This window comes from Elaeis guineensis, chromosome 3, assembly GCF_000442705.2.
Source record: "Elaeis guineensis isolate ETL-2024a chromosome 3, EG11, whole genome shotgun sequence".
Classification (NCBI taxonomy): domain Eukaryota; kingdom Viridiplantae; phylum Streptophyta; class Magnoliopsida; order Arecales; family Arecaceae; genus Elaeis; species Elaeis guineensis.
In genome coordinates, this window is record NC_025995.2 from 51,579,272 (window position 1) to 51,596,805 (window position 17,534).

Sequence of the window (17,534 nt, forward strand, 5' to 3'; positions counted from 1 at the left end):
ATAATCCTGCCAACCACCAGCCGCTTTTAGCCGCCTGCCAGGGGGAGTGGGACACGTGTCGGATACGGATCGGCCTGGGGGAATTCGCGATCATTATGGCGTCGGATCCCAGGGTCTATTTAAACCCGTCCTCCCACCTTTAGGTGTCCCACTCCATTCCTGAGTTCTCACCAGCATCTGCCTTTTCTTCGAGAGCCCTGTTTCAGTGAGCATCTTTTCGAGCCGTAGGTGTCTCCTGCTTTCGTCCCTCAGGTCCCTCAGAGTGAAATAGGTTAGTTCCAGCACCGCCAACCTTCTTCTCATCACCTAGGGACTTCTTTTCTATCATTGTTTTTCTTGTATTCCTCCGAGTTAGTCTGTGATCTCTCGTTCCCCCTTCTATCCGTCTTCTTAGGGTCCTTTAGAGCCTCCCTTTGAAACCACTCGAAATGTCCTCTGGCTCTTCTGCTCCCGGCAGTTCTGAGAGCTCTTCTGCCTCAAACCCCCAGGTCCCCGTCTCTGTAGACGAACCTGCATCTGGGGCTGGGCCCTGCCCAGTTTTCACGCCAGGTGCCATTCCGTGTTCCTTGACCTCGGAGGAACTCCTTCTGATAAGGGTTCAGTATGGAGTTCCTCCGGAGTACGACTTGAAACTGCCGGGCCCTTCTGACCGGGCCAGCACTCCCCCACCCGGTCGCTTCTGTTTGTACCAGGAAGCATTCCGTGCCGGACTCCGGCTTCCGCTTCCTTCCTTTGTCGTTGCCCTCTTCCGTTTCCTAGATATCTCCTTGGCTTCCGTGGCCCCGAATTCTTTTAGGTTCTTGATAGGATTTCTCTCCCTCTGCCACGTAGTCGAGGTCCAGCCGTCTCTCTCCTTGTTTAGGCACTTCTATACCTTCAAACGCCATCCTTCGGCGAAGGACTGGTGGTACTTCTCCCCCCAGTTCGACAAGAAGGGGTTGCTGAAAGGCGCCCCTTCTTCGATCCACAATTGGAAGGGGAAATTCCTCTTCGTCCACTGCCCGACCCTGAGACTGGGTCTGCCCCCTTGGGGCTCTCTGAGGGATTCTGTCCGCCGGGCTCCCAGCCTGGGGGAGGACGACCTCCAGGCCGCCCAGAAGCTTCTAGCCTATTCCGCTCCTTCCCTTCCCAATCTTCTGAGGGAGCAGTTTCTTTTCAACATCGGCCTGAGTCCCCAGGATCCAGCGAGTATTCATCTTTTACCTTATCTTCTCTTTTCATGCTTCCCTTCTCTTATTCTTTTTACCTCCTCTTCCCTCTCTCTCTCTCTTTCCCTTCTATTTCTTTCTTTCTCTCTTCTCTTTTTTTTTTTTTTTTTTTTTTTTTTTTAGGAATGGACGCCGAAGCAGTGCGGAGGCTCGCCGGGGGCATGAGGGTCCACAAGAGAAAGGGCGCTACGACCTCCGGATCGGCGAAGAGGGCTAGGGCGGAGGAGACGAGCTCAGCGGCACCCATCCAGGTGGCTCCGACCATCGACATTCCCTCGGATGCCGAGCCAACAGCTCCCCGGGCCTCCTCGAGGAGTCCGCCGATTGGGGCCCCGGCCCCGGGGGTCCGCCCCACGGAGGCACCCGCCGTGGGGAAAAGGAGGAAATCGGTGGCCCGCAGGGCGAGTAGCCGCCGAAATACTGCGGACGAGTCCCTCTACTCCGAGGAGGGGTCAGAGAATCCCTTCAATGATAGGGACTTGATCAGGCGGCTGATCGACGGCTGCATTCTGCCTGACGTCGTGGAGAGGATCGACCACGTCGATCCTGAGCAGCGGGCTTGGGATTCTTTGGGGTCCTTCCTTGAGGTGAGCGACTCTTCATTTACATGGCTATTCGGCCTTTGTACTGATTCCCTAGCTGTCTTTGCAGATTGGGCACCAGCTCCTCGCCTATATCGAGGCGATGAGCAGCACGAGGAGGGACATCCTCCATGTGGAGGAACGCTGTCGGGCGGAGGTTGCTCGCCTCCAAGCAAAGACGGCCGAAGTACCCACCCTCCAGGAGGCCCTGGAAAGGGAGAAGAAAGCCCGGGAGGAGGAGAGGCAGATCTTGGAGGAATCGGCGAGGAAGGCGGAGGTCGAGGTCGCCCACTTGGTCGAGCAAACTTCGGTCCTGGTCTCGGAGGCCAGAGCCCTTGCGGTGGAGGAATTCAAGGCCTCCGCGGAGATGAGGGACCTGAATATCCAGTTCGGCCAGGAAGCGTTCATTAAGGGGTTCGAGCTCTGCCAAGAGAAGGTGGCCAGAAAATTTCCAGAGCTCGACCTCAGCTTCCTAGGCGAGGAGTCTGAGGATGAGGCCGGCCCCTCATCAGCCGCCACTGCCGTCGCAGCCCCCACGTCGAGTTCTCCACCCCCCGCCCCTGAGGTCTGAGACCTTCGATCTTGTACCTTTATTTCATCGTAATTTTTCCTTTCCATTTGTCTTTAAAAATCATTCAATCAATAAAGTTGAATTTCTCGTTGCGGACGCTTCTCTTTCCTCCTCCCTCCTTCTCTCTGTTTTTCTTCCTGCAATGAATCGTTCCTTGACGCCTTTACCTTCCGATGGCAGGTCCTGCAGAAGCACTCCCCCTGCCCTTGGGGGTCCCCTGAAATTGATGATCCAGCGGTTGAAAAAGGAGGCCCTTCACCTGACGAAGAAGTTAAAGAAGACGGAAGCCGAGCTCCACAAATCGATAGAAGGTCACTCTGAAGCCGCCGCTGAGGCCACCCACTTTCGGGTCTCCATGTGAAGGGGATCATGGAGTATAGCCGGAGGAAGGCGAATTTTGCAAAGGAGCTCGAGGAATGCAAGAAGAGCTCCAATGACCGGATTTGGGCCCAGACCGCCAGGATCAGCGCCCTCAAGGTGGAATTGTCAGCTGCGAAGGGGAAGATCGGCCAGCTGGAAGGAAATTCATCCCGGCTCTTGGCCCGGGTCGATGATGACCAGAGATGGTCGCAGAAGGTTTTCGACCTTCAGCAGCAGCTTCAGGATGCCGAGGTGAGCCACGACGTGCAACGGGCTAGCTGGCGCAGGCAAGTGGAAGAATACAAAGGGAGATTTAGGATGGCAGCCGACGAAGTCGTCCGTCTCCAGAGACAGCTGGCTAGCAGGGCACAGCTTACTTCCGCCCAGGATTCTGAAGAGCTCCAAGCCCTAAGAGGCACCATGGAGGGGATTTCTGTCTCTCTCGGGGAAAAGACAGTCGAGCTGCAGGAAGTGAAGATCCAACTGGCACTCGAGTGGAGGGCCGTCGCGGACGCGGAGGCGGAGTCCGAAGTTTTGAGGAAGAGGCATGAGAGGCGGAAGCTGAGAGCCAGCAACTTCGTCGGGCGCTCCAAGACGCGCTGCGGAAGAGGGAAGAGCTAGAAGAGGAGATTGAGAATCTGAGGCAGTCCTGGTTGAGGAACGGAATAGATAACTCTAGGTCGGAGGGAGCAGGGCCTTCTTAGAGCTCTTTTTGTCTTTCTGTCTTGTCATGTAGTTACTTCTTTTTTGTCGTTTTGCCCTTCTTTCCTTGGCCTTCCTGGCTTTGTAGTGTGTATATCGAAAATGGAATAAAAAGAGCATTTTGTGTTACCTCGTCTGCGCGTTGCACTAATATTGCCGTCTGCCGAACCTTTCTTGTCGTTTGACTTGTCTGATGTAGACGTCGTCAGGGGGCGCCCGGTCATCGATGCGTTAGCTCGCTTTTCTCATCGTGCATGGCCGCAAGCCCGAGCTTGGCCGTCTGGGTCCCACATTATTTCGGGGATGTCGTTGTCTTCCTAATCGGTGCCGAAAGTCTTCCTTGGCATTGTGGATGGAACCCGGCTCCTGTAGGGGTCCGGGTGAAGTCTTCCCTGGTATCGTGGCCGGAACCCGGCTCCCATAGAAGTCCGGGTGAAGTCTTCCCTAGCGTCACGGCCGGAACCCGGCTCCCGTAGGAGTCCGGGTGAAGTCTTCCCTGGCGTCGTGGCTGGAACCCGGCTCTCGTAGGAGTCCAGGTGAAGTCTTCCTTGTGGACGGAACTCGGCTCCCGTAGGAGTCCGGGTGAAGTCTTCCTTGTGGGCGGAACCCGGCTCCCGTAGGAGTCCGGGTGAAGTCTTCCTTGTGGGCGGAACCCGACTCCCGTAGGAGTCCGGGTGAAGTCTTCCTTTTTGTTCGAGCCAGTGTGAGGTTCTCCTCCCATTTTTGGCTTGGCTGTGGGGGTGCGCTAGGGCGCTGTAAGGCCTCTCCCCCCATCCGGTCTAAAAGAACCGGGCCTTTGACTTTGCTCATGTCAAGATGAGGTTCTCCTCCTGTTCCTGACATGACTGGGGGGCACATTAGGGCGTTGTAAGGCCTCTCCCCCCATCCGATCTAAAAGAACCGGGCCTTCGACTTTGCTCATGTCAGGACGAGGTTCTCCTCCTGTTCCTGACATGGCTGTGGGGGCACATTAGGGCATTGTAAGGCCTCTCCCCCTATCCGATCTAAAAGAACTGGGCCTTTGACTTTACTCATGTCAGGATGAGGTTCTCCTCCTGTTCCTGACACGGCTGTGGGAGCATATTAGGGCGTTGTAAGGCCTCTCCCCCCATCCGAGAACCGAGCCTTTGACTTTGCTCATGTCAGGACGAGGTTCTCCTCCTGTTCCTGACACGGCTGTGGGGGCACATTAGGGCGTTGTAAGGCCTCTCCCCCCATCCGGTCTAAAAGAACCGGGCCTTTGACTTTGCTCATGTCAGGACGAGGTTCTCCTCCATTCCTGACATGGCTGTGGGGGCACATTAGGGCGTTGTAAGGCCTCTCCCCCCATCCGGTCTAAAAGAACCGGGCCTTTGACTTTGCTCATGTCAAGACGAGGTTCTCCTCCTGTTCCTGACATGGCTATGTTTTAAGCGTTCGGTGGGGTCGTATCCAGTCATAATAAATCCATGCCAGTACGTTAAGTAGAAAGAAAATTAGATTCAAGGCGAAATCGTAAGTGATACATTTACAAGTTTTTCGAGCTCCTTGGTCGCGGGTGGCCCGCCCCTCCTTGAGGCCCTCCGGTGATGGAGTCGATGGTCCCGGTGGGAGGCCGATCCCCGGGTTGCTCCTCCCTTCTCGGTGGTTCAGGCTGTGGAAGGGCTCTTGGCCGGTCTCCCCTACCCTCAGGCCTACGGTGGATGAATCTGTCAAGTCGACCTCGCCGAATGAGCTCCTCGATCTCGTCCTGGAGCTGGATGCATTCCTCTATGTCGTGGCCGTGGTCGCGGTGGTAGAGGCAGAACTTGTTGGGGTTGCGCTTCCCGGGGTGTGTGCGTATCCTCTCCGGCCTAGGGAGCTGCTCCCTGACCTCCATTAATACCTGGGCCTTCGAGGCGTTGAGGGGGGCGTAGTTGCGGAATCTCCCTGGTGGGGAACCCCGTCGAACCTCGCGGTCCGGGCTTCTCTGCCTGCATGCCCGGGGTGGAGTATGGGCGTGCTTATGCCCAGGAGGGGATCGAGAATGCGACCGGACTTCCTTTGGCCTTTTCTCCACTGCGGGCTTACTCGAATCTCCCGCTTGCCGCTCCCTTGCTGTCTCTTCATCCTTCATTTTGAAGGCTTCTTCTGCTCGGGCGTATCCCTCAGCCCGGGCTAGCAAATCAGCAAAATTCCTGGGATACTTCTTCTCCAGGGAGAACAAAAGATCATTCTTCTGAAGGCCACCTTTCAGGGCGGCCATGGCAACTGATTGGTCCAAGTTCCGGACCTCCAGCGCCGTGATGTTGAAGCGGTTGATGTAGGCCCGTATGGACTCCCCTTCCCTCTGCTTGATGTTGATGAGGGACTCCGAACCCTTCCGGGGGTACCGGCTGCTGACAAAATGGGTTACAAATTGGTGGCTCATTTGATCGAAGGAGAAGATGGTACCCAGTTTCAAAGCCGAATACCAGTTCCTCGCTGCTCCCTTCAAAGTAGATGGGAAAGCCCGACATAAGATGGCGTCAGGAGCACCGTGAAGCAGCATCATCATCCGAAAGGCCACCAGATGATCAACCGGGACTGAAGTGCCGTCGTAGCTTTCGAACTGGGGAAGCTTGAAGTTTGGCGGGATCGGTTCCTGCATGATCGTTTGGGAGAAGGGAGGGTCAGTACAAATGTCCTCACCATAAGCGGGGGGCGCATGGCGGAGTTCTTCAATCCGCCGGTTCATCTCCTGGAGCCTCCGGTCCAGGAAATCCTCTCGACTTCGAGTCTCGAGGGTCCTCTGGCAGAACGGAGGCAGAGATCTTCCAGGGGTGGAGTCATGGTCTGATTGAGGGCTCTCTACCCTCGAATTTGTTTTTCCAGGAAGGACGGGACGGCTGGCCCAGGTGGCCCGCCCCACCGTCGGGTTCTGGCATTCCGGAGACGCCCTTTTCGGGTGCACTGACGCCTGCGGCTGCTGCTGCTGCATTGCTTGCACAGCTTCGACGAGGCCTCTGACCTGCTGTGCCAGCAAGTCAAACTGCTCCGCACCGACCGCCGCCATTGGAGGAGGAGGAGGAGGAGGTTGAGAAATAGGAAGGGAGGCTGGAGCCTGAGACCTGGCCGCGGAGGCCATGGACCGTCGCGTGGACGCCTTGCGTGGAGGCATCGAGTGTGGACCCAGCGGGGGAAAATAAGGAGTGGGTGTTGGAGGAGATGATCGGAGGTGGCTCCGTTGAATGCTCCTTTAAGAACAAGGGTACTGCGAAGGTTCAGCCCCTTCCTCTAGCACCAATCCTGTTGGTGCAAAAATTCGCTTGCGCCGGAGAAGCTGGAGTCGGGGAAGTCGCGGTCGCCACCGGGACCTGCAAGGGAAGTCTAAACCGGAGGTGGGGTTGCTCCGGCAAGACCCTCCGACGCTCAAGTCAGTTCTCTGCCTCAACAAGAATGGAGCGCTCGAACGGAGAATTTAACAGAGTTTTGAGATAAGAAATGAGCTTATAGAATAACGTATCTGGGTTTCCCCTTTTTATAGGCGGGGAAGATAATGGATTGATGGCGGTATCTATAACCGTCTGGCAGTGGACTGGCCAGGGTCAGGCGGAGTTTGCTGCGAAGAGTAGTGGAATGGACCCGTGGCTATCACTGGGGTGTGCCACGTGGAGTCTGCCGCGTGAAGCGGGGCGGCGTTTGTTGTCGTGATTTGCCAGCGGATGGGAGAATCGCGTGGTATCCATTGCAGGAGGTGGAGCAGGATCGCGGCCGTTTATCGTGGCCTGTCAGGTAGTAATGGAGCTGCGTGGGATCCGTCGTAGGGAGTGGAGCAGTGCTGCGATCATTACTGCGGCCTGTCAGGGAGTGGTGGAGCTGCGTGGAATCCACCGCAGGAAGTGTAGCAGAATCGTGGCCGTGATTGCGGCCTCGGAGTGCAGATCTGCCGGCTGAAGTTCGGCCGTGGTCGGAGTCTGACCCCACGTAGGTGTCCGGGCGGAGTCCTCCTTGCGGTTGGGGTAGTGGGTGGAGCCCGGCTCCCGTGGGAGTCCGGGCGGAATCTTCCTGCAATCAAAGTTAAAGGCGAAGGTCAGCTCCCGTAGGAGTCTGGACAGCTTACCGGCAGTTGACGTTGAGGACGGAGCCCGGCTCCCGTAGGAGTCCGGGCGGAGTCTTCTTGCTGTTGAAGTCATCGGTGGAGTCCGGTTCCCGTAGGAGTCTGGACGCAGTCTGTCTTGCAGCCGTTGGAGTCGAGGATGAAGCCCGGCTCCCGTAGGAGTCTGAGCGGAGTCTTTCTGCAATCAAAGTTAAAGGCGAAGGTTGGCTCCCGTAGGAGTCCGGACAGCTTACCAGCAGTTGACGTTGAGGACGGAGTCCGGCTCCCGTAGGAGTCCGAGCGGAGTCTTCTTGCTGTTGAAGTCGTCGGCGGAGTCCGGTTCCCGTAGGAGTCCGGACGCAGTCTGTCTTGCAGCCGTTGGAATCGAGGATGAAGCCCAGCTCCCGTAGGAGTCTGAGCGGAGTCTTCCTGCAATCAAAGTTAAAGGCGAAGGTCGGCTCCCGTAGGAGTCCAGACAGCTTACCAGTGGTTGGAGTTGAGGACGGAGCCCGGCTCCCGTAGGAGTCCGGGCAGAGGTCGCTTGCGGTTGTAGTGGTTGGCGGAGTCCGGCTCCCGTAGGAGTCCGGACGAAGTCTGCTCACAGTTGTAGTTGTTGGCGGAGTCTGGCTCCCGTAGGAGTCTGGGCGGAGTCTGCTCGCGGTTGTAGTTGTTGGCGGAGTCTGGCTCCCGTAGGAGTCCAGGCGGAGTTGTCATGTAGTCGATTCCACTGAGGACTTCGGCTGTGGGTATTTTATACCCAACAGTTCATATGATAATTAATGACAAATTGAGAAAAAGAGTTAGGAAGAGACTGCAGGATCAAATCCTAGCTCAGTTCACCTTTTATGGCAAAACCCAGCTATCCCAAATGTATGATCAAATCAATCATCTTTAGGATATGCATTTGAACGAAAGAGCCTTCAGTCATACGGGCACAAAACAACTGCTTCGGTATTTCATATCGAGCAGTTCGACTTTGCTCCCCATATAACTCCTTAAGATTAAGGAGAATAGAGGGAACGTCCATGTCCTTATGCTGCCTCTAGAGCTCATTGCTCATGAAGGCAAGCATGATACATTTGATGGTCACACTGTCATCTTTCCACATCTTGTATGTGATCTTTTCCTCCTCAAAAGTATCTTCCCCAAAAGAATCTAGAGCAGATGTATCCAGAATGTAGGAGACTTTCTCATGAGTGAGAACAATTCTCAAGTTTCTTAACCAGTCGACATAGTTGGATCAGGTCAACTTGTTAGTATCTAGGATACCTCTAAGGGATAGTGAGGATGCCATAAGTGTAGTTAATTTATAATGACAAGAACACAATATAAGCAGACAACTTATGAAGACATTCACAACTAGACTTGGACTTTTATCTAATTGTGTCTTCCATTATTTTATCAAACTTCATAGCCCTCAAATATGAAAATCGAGAAATATACTAATATTTTTTAGTGGGGTTGAGATCCCTATTCTTCACAAATATCTTGTGGATAGCACAACAAGTATTCATGAGTTCAAGAGTAGATAACTCTTTACCAATTGTATCTTTATAATTCTCAATATCTTTTATTCTGACCTCTAGATCACATATAGTCTTGTGGATAGTATAACAAACTATAGTGTTCTAGTTAAGTTGATTCTTCAATCCTATATAGTCATACTTAAACAATGCTGTCCTTGTGGATAGCACAACAAAACAATACTATTCAAATATGCCATAAGCATAAATATGTACTTGATCAATATCATGTCAATTTCTATAGTAAGCCTTATGGATAGCACAACAAGCTCACTAAGATCTTAACATACTCTATCAACTAAGTTTGAAGGAAGGCCCTTGTAGTGTCTACATCACTAATCAATCTATGTCCGAAATTCAAGAAGACCAAATTGGCCAGGTAAGTAGGTGGGAGGCTCACTGTAGCTTTTCTAGACACCAACAGAGTTGGCCTAGCCAGCATATAGACCTAATTAAAAAATTACCTTTCACACTTTCTTCAATACCAATTCATCTTAAGAATTTGACTTTTGATTTAAAAGTAAATTCCGACATTACAACATAATATAATTTTATGAGAGACATTAAACTGGTCTCAACACATTCTAGCTATATAAGCGCATAAAATGTACACTACAAATTATATAAATTTGCATGCTTCTACGATTCAAAATAGCAATCACATTATCATGCCAAAAAATATATAAGGGTGCAATCAAAGTCATAACATATGACTAACAAATTCATATAATATAACATACTCTAATCTAATTAGGCATGCATAACACCCTTATTAGCTATACATTAATTTAATCATCATGCAACCATGATAATAAAATTTTAAATTATCATAAATTTAATAATTAAAATTTAGAATCATGGTTCACAAAAAGTGAAAAATATTTTTTTGAATTTGAAGAATCAATGCAATAAAAATGCTACATTTTTGGCAGGACATGAGCAAGAACAATTCCAAGCTACTACATTGCACTTGTTTGATCAAATTAGACAAATCTAGCTCTGATACCACTGTTGGATTTCAGTTATGCAGTAAAAAATAATTTCTAAAATTTTTTAAAATACTCAAATCAGTAGTTTTATCAAATAAAATTATCGAGCCAAACCCAAAACCCTAGAATCACCTTGCCAAATATGATCAAAGCAAATTCAAGCATACAAAGAGATAGAATATTATACTTTAATCAAAATGAAAAAGTGGCATATTGGTGTTCTCCACAAGATCCTAAGGTAGAAGTCCTCCAATGATGATCCACACGAAAGTTGGCCAAAGTCCTTCCCTACCGGTGCACAGCTGCAGCCTTGTCTTCTCAAGAACACTGCTGGCTTCAAACTTACATCACGATCGCACCAAAGCCCAGTTGCTTTTGATCTTGCCATCAAAATGACACCAAGAAGATACCATTCAAATGTCATACAACTTAAAATTTAATTTTTAACTCCAACATATAGAAAAACCAAATCCTAGAGCACTCCAGTAATAATTATTGAAAATCTCACCACCCTTGTAGCAACGTTTGCCACTGAAATTCTCTTCTTTTTTTTTTCAATTTTTTTTTGATTTTTTCTTATGATTTTTGTATCCTTTCTCTCTATCTCATCCAATAATCTTAGCTAGAAGCCATCTGGGGCATCTCCTATAAATAGGGGACCAGGGGACATTACATGGGATGAAGGGGCACCAACTTTTGATGCTTTAAATTCCCATGCATCAAATAAATTCACTGAGTGAATTTTTAGTGATTTAGATACTTGGAGTAGAAGGAATCTTCCTTCTCTACATGTCATAAAAATTTCATTAATTTTTGGCAATAAAACATAGAATTTCTGATTTATCTTCTAAGGCAACGCGTTTAATAAAGAGCCTTCTTTAAGAAGGACTCTTTATTTCTCATGCTGATTTGAGGTCGGTGGCAATTATATTTTTGTGTGGATTTTAGTGAACATGGAGGAGTCCTTCTTCACTTAAAATTGATCCAAATTGGATAAGGATCTAATCCAAATTGACCCAATCCTATTAGGTCAAAGCCAACTGGTCTAGATTAGCTCAAATACTTTGAACCAAACCAATTTGGGAACCTAGGTTAATACAATATACTAGCATATCAAATTAACCCATAGAATTTATATTAAACTATAATTAAATTAGGTCAAAGCCAAATCTCAAAGTGTGTGACCCATTGGGTTCCAAATCTAGCCACCAGTGGATCCGAACTTTCGACGTAACCCTAATCCGATGAGATTAGGTCACCCGAAGAGTCCCAATTAACTTGGACTCTTTCAAATTGATTTCAGAATCAAATTCTTTTAATTTTTATCAAGTCCACAAGTCAATATTGATGTCTAGTAATATATCATAACTATCCAAAAGATTTAAAATTTTGATAAAATTACTAAAATATCCTTCAGTGGAAAGTTTCCTTGTAATTCAATCCTTCAGTCAAATAACATCCTAGATTAGCTGTGGGTATGGAAATATATCAAACCTAATCACTTATCTTTATGTATCTCAATCTGAAGGTGATGATTCAGTTGATGATACATTAGAAACTCTTTTGTAATTATCACCCTACTTTGGCTAAAGACTTCCAGAATCACCGTCCTATGAGATCCACTCCCCTTATTAAGAGTGAGTGATCCCTTATTGATCACTCACAATCTCCATGCATACTTCACCATATCCAAAATATCCACATAAAGATCAGAGAATCAAGTTAGGTAGTGAACCAAAATATGGATCCATGTACACAAGGTACCATGGTGACCTCAGGTCAAAAGATCACTTACACAACTTCCACTAAAGAATTATCAGTTGACATGTAAGTAAGACTCCATCTGATTATTCTCTCATCGATCAATTTGGTGAACTCATTTTCTAATGAGCACCCATATCCTTATATTAGTGTCACCACACAAGTAGTTGTGAGATCAACCATCCTCATTTTTGAGCATACATAGGACATGCCAGTCTTACCGATATCATTGATCTCTGACTCAATGTACCAACGACTAAGAATATTTTAGATCAGGACTATCAAAGATTTAGATCTCACTGGCATGATCTCATCATGGCTCTAAAATCATTGTCCAGACCTATGCGGTTCATTATAATCTTAAAATTAATAAGATACAATATATAATGAATCAAAAATGATAATTTTATTAATATTATTAATGTCAATTATATGAGTTTGGAAGATAAATTATAATAAACACTCTATCGCATCCCATATGTGATTGGCTTGTAGGGCATAATTTTTTCAGCATGTTCTTTTAGTCCCTAGCCATTCTGATCTTTACTATATACGTTGGGTATTGTAGGTTCAGATTCACTATTTCAAGTAGAATACACCTAGATAAAATCTATCGATCTTGGTAGAAAAGGAGTAGTCCTATATAATTCATAAGACTGAGTTCAGAAAGTCTCTGGCTAGAGTAAGAGTGAATACTGAAAAAGAATTTTTATAGAATTCACAGATAAACTTGAGTCGAGCCAATCTAGCATATGACTGATGATGGGATTTGATGAGTTCTCCATGACCTCCATCTAGTCGGGACTCACGATAGAGGAATTATATCACATGATAACTGCACCTAGAGGTTTATCTTTTCTATTCTACTGGGTTACCACTACATATTGCTAGGCGTCACTGGTGGATCGTGAGAACACACTAAGTGTTGGATTTCGGATCATGCAATGGAAGACTGATTTCAAAATTTTTATGAAATCTGATAAATCCAAAATTCAAAATCCTAGGATCTCCCTTGGTGTATTCAATCAAATTGCTCCATCTCAAGAACAACACCCAATTCGGTGATGAACTTCTTCATCTAAACAGCTTTCTTGGCGACTTCACTTACAGCAATGTATTATGCCTCAATGGTTGAGTCAGCTACAGTCTGCTGCTTGAAACTCTTCCAGCTCACTGCTCCATCATTCAGAGTAAAAACATATCCTGAAGTGGATTTGCTATCATCAAGATCTGCTGTAAACTAGAATCAGAATACCCTTCTAGTTTTAGATCAGATTCTCCATAGACTAGAAAAATATCCTTAGTTCTTTTCAAATACTTAAGAATATTTTTCACTATTTTTCAATGATCCTCTTCTGAAAATGACTAGCAATGCCTAAGGCACATGCAACATCAGGCCTGGTACATAGAATTACATACATGATTGATCCTACTGCCGAAGCATAGAGAACAGAACTCATTCTTTTCCTCTCTTCAGGTATCTTAGGAGATATTTTCTTAGAGAGATATATGTCTTGACTCATGGATAAGTAACCTCTCTTGCTCCCATCCATGCTGAATATTTGTAGCACAAGGTCTATATACCTTGACTGGAATAAGTCTAGCATCCTTTTAGATCTATCCCTATAGATCTTCATACCAAGTATAAAGGATGCTTCATCCAAGTCTTTCATATAAAACTTAGATGATAGCCATAACTTGACCAATTGTAACATTGGGATATCATTCCCAATGAGAAGTATGTCATCAACATACAAAACTAAGAAGACAATGGCACTCCCACTAGTCTTCTTATATACACAAGTTTCATCCATATTTTTTATGAAGCCATATTCTCTGACTATTACATCAAAATGGATGTTCGAGCTCTTCGAGGCCTGCTTTAGTCCATAAATAATTTCTTAAGCTTACATATTTGATTTGGTCTGCCACTTGAGATAAATCCTTCTGGTTGGGATAAATAGACCTCTTCCTCAAGATAACCATTAAAAAAGGCGATCTTTACATCTATTTGTCAGATTTTATAATCATGGTATGCAGCTATAGCAAGCATAATTTGAATTGATTTGAGCATGGCAATAGGTGAAAATATTTCATCATAATCGATGCCCTAATTTTTCCTGAAATCCTTAGCCACCAATCTGGCTTTGTAGATTTCTACTTGACCATCTGCTCTAATCTTTTTCTTATAGACACATTTACACCTGATAGGGGTAACACCCTCTGGTGGATCAACAAAAATTCATACTTGGTTGGTATACATTGAATCCATTTTGAATTTCATAGCCTCTTGCCATTTGTCTGAGTCCCTACTCATGATAGCTTTCGTATAGGTCAGAGGTTCATCATTTTCCATGATGTGGGCTAAAGGAACCAGATCTAGGGTTTCAGGGTTAGATCTTGAAACTTTTTCAAGATCAGGCAGCGAAAGAATAAAATAAATTAAAATTTATTTTTTAAAATTAGAGAATCCCTAGATCTAAGATACTATTATATGATTATTACATAGCATTAAATCAAAAATTAAAATATATAGAGCATGAACTACATGTTGATCATATCAACATGTTTCTATACTACATCTAATGTACGTATTAAACAATAGATCAGATCTGTTACCTTGCAAGTTAGATGTTCTAACCTTGCTGATCCGGATTTGAGGATGATGTTGCAAACCGTACATGCATCCAATCTCTAGGAGTCATCTACACAAACCCACGAATCACGACCAAAAGTCCTGCTTCAAGAAATCAGCATAGTATGCTAGTACTGCACTGATCTTTCTTCGATGGTTGATCAGGTGCCTCCTTCTTGATTTGGACTCTTATAAAGATGAGAAATAGGAGGAGGACTTTTAGATCTAAGACGCTCTCAAAAAACTCAAGATGGAGGAAGAAAAGTGATGAAACTAACAACCCTAGAAGAAGATCCTCTTCTTCTTCTCTTTACTCTTTCCTAGGCACCCTGTCTTGTGTTTATTATATCTCCATGACCCAAAGGTCTTTCTCTCTAATTTTTTGATGCCCCAAAGTCTCTCAAATTTCTATGTTTTCCAAAAATTTCATGAAGAAACTCATTTTATAGAGAGAGATATGATAGAGTCCTTATCTAGGTCAAATACCTAGTCAAGGCTTATTTAAACATGGCAAGATAAGGGGTGCCCAACTCTTGGCTGCCTCCTCCTTATTTTTATGCATGGACTACCAGCAAAGGGTACACAATGTGTACCCTAAAAGCCATAAAAATCTCAAATAAAATCTGGATAAATTCGATTAAAAAAGAAAAGAATTTTGGATTTCTAAAACTCTATCTCATAGAATTTGAAATCCAAACTTATTCCTACTTTGATTTAATCCACAACCACTTTCCATGTATGAAAGAAGAGAGAAAACCTTTTGGACATGGGAGAGACCTGGGAGAGGGCTTTTATCACACAAAATAAGAGGGGATTGGCATAGAATAAGAGAGAGGGCATGGGGGGGCTTACGTGGCGCAAGGTGGAATCATAGTCTTACTAGGATTCTATCTTATGACTTATTTTAACTTGGTTTCTCAAACCAAATAAAACCAAAATTAGATCAACCTAATTAAAATAGATCTTAACCCAATTAAAAACCTAATTTAATCAGATTAAATTAGATTTAAATCTGATTTAATTTTTTAATCAAATTAGAAATTAGGTTGACCCAAGTCCTAATTGAACTAGGACTAGTTTTTTCCTTGCACTTGACTTATCCAATAAACCAATTGAACTTGATCCAATCAAGCCCAAACCAAATATAAATAAATCATATTCAATTAGACTTAATTTTAGCCTATTGGTTTAATCAAATTAAGTCAATTAGCAATCAAATTGCTAATCGATCCTCCTACAATACTTGCAATAGGTTAAATGTCAAAAGTATTGATCATTTAATCCTAGAATAATTTTTAATCATTGATCGACCATTGGCTAACACATTTCTGTACAAATATAAGGGCAAATTTATAATTTTGACTATAAATAAATAAATAAATTATTCTACTATCACATTGTGTACATTATGTCTGTGATACATCTTTTTAGTTAGTAAAAATGTTAATTCATATTTTCAAGAGTTGAAAATTTAAGGCATGAATTTACATAATTAACTCATAAACAGCTCCTGACCATAGGATCATCACGAAAATGATAATCGATCTGAAAGATTGGTGTATGATCACTTTCTTAGGATAGAGGTGTCTTGAGTCTACGGTGTGGAGACACCAGAGTGAGAGTACAGATATTCATTAAGAACGAGAGTACTGAGCATGACCACCTCAAGCAGTCATAAGAAAATCTACCTTCTCGTCGATGACTAGCTCGATGTTGCAACTATGTGTCTAGTTCTTTGACCTGAGGTACATCGATAGTTCACCTTGAGTGTGTTATAGTTTGACTACATCATAACTCAGTCTTCTAGCCATTCAGAACCCTGAGGTGTATGTTGGCTGTAGCATATTCATTATAGGAATCAGATTGCATCAAGATGGGATCTATCAACCTCGATAGATAAGAGGAGTAGTCCTATGATGATCGAAAGATCAAGTTCTTAAGCCCATGGCCATGGCAGAGTGAAATAATAGAAAAGAATTTTTTATTAAGATTTCACATCGGACTTGGATCGATCGATTGATTCATATGACTGATGTTGGGTTTGACGAGTTCACCTTAATCTTAATTCAGTCAGGACTCATGATAGAGGAACTCAATCACACAGATAGCTGCACCAAGAGGTTCATCTTCATTTCTAATGGGTTGCCACCATATACTGCTAGGTGTCACTGGTGGATTTTGGGAGCAATTAGAATGATCTTGATGATCGATCATTCTAATTGTCTGAATCAGAAGAGTTCTGATCCATCGAAAGGAGTTTCGATGATGTCGATGATAAGATCATGATATATCTCATTATCATATGGAAATAAACCTAACTGAATCACACAAATAAGAGTTAGGGTTTGAATGTCATCAATTGAGCTAGCCCAGTTTGATTGATTTGGATTAGATCCAATTAGATTCAAGAAAATCGTGCTAGCACACGATTGAGCCTAACTTTCTCCTCATGTAATCTTTTCTATCTCGACTGAGCCAAATGTGATTTCACTCATCTAGAGAACCTTGAGAAGGTTTCTCACAGTCTGACTGGAGCCAGTTCAACTCAGAAAAAAATTATCTTAATTCATGAGATGAATTTAAGACAACACCTGCTAATTTCTATCACCTGCCATTTCTATTTTAGGACATTGGTCAAACATTGACCCATGGACCTTGGACTGAAGGCCACATGGCAAGAGGTCATTGGAGATTTTTTGTGGAGTGTCCACCTACTAAATTAGTCCTCAAAGTGGGTGCCATATTCAGATTGAGCGTGCACCTCAAGTGGATAAGGATAGAGTCCCATGAGATGAGGACTCCGATCCCTTGATCAACTTGGACTATGGGGCACAAATCTCACTATGCTTATCCAGTGTTGGCACCAACAGTAGGAGGAATTGTGAGAATTTTTATCTGATATGAGAAAATAATATCACTCCATCAATCAAAATTTTTTTAGAATTAATTAAAATTTTTTGATTGGTCGAATGATGTGGCACTGCATGGCGCAGTAGGGTCTATTTAAACCCTGTCTGTACCTAGGGTTTAGAGACTCTACGTAATAACCAACAAAAGCCTAAATTCTCTCTACTTCTCTATGCCCCCTCTACTCCTCTCCCTCCCTTCTTCACATCCAAGAGCTTGGGCATCCATCTGGTGCTTGTCCAAGGTGTGGTGGCTTCCTGA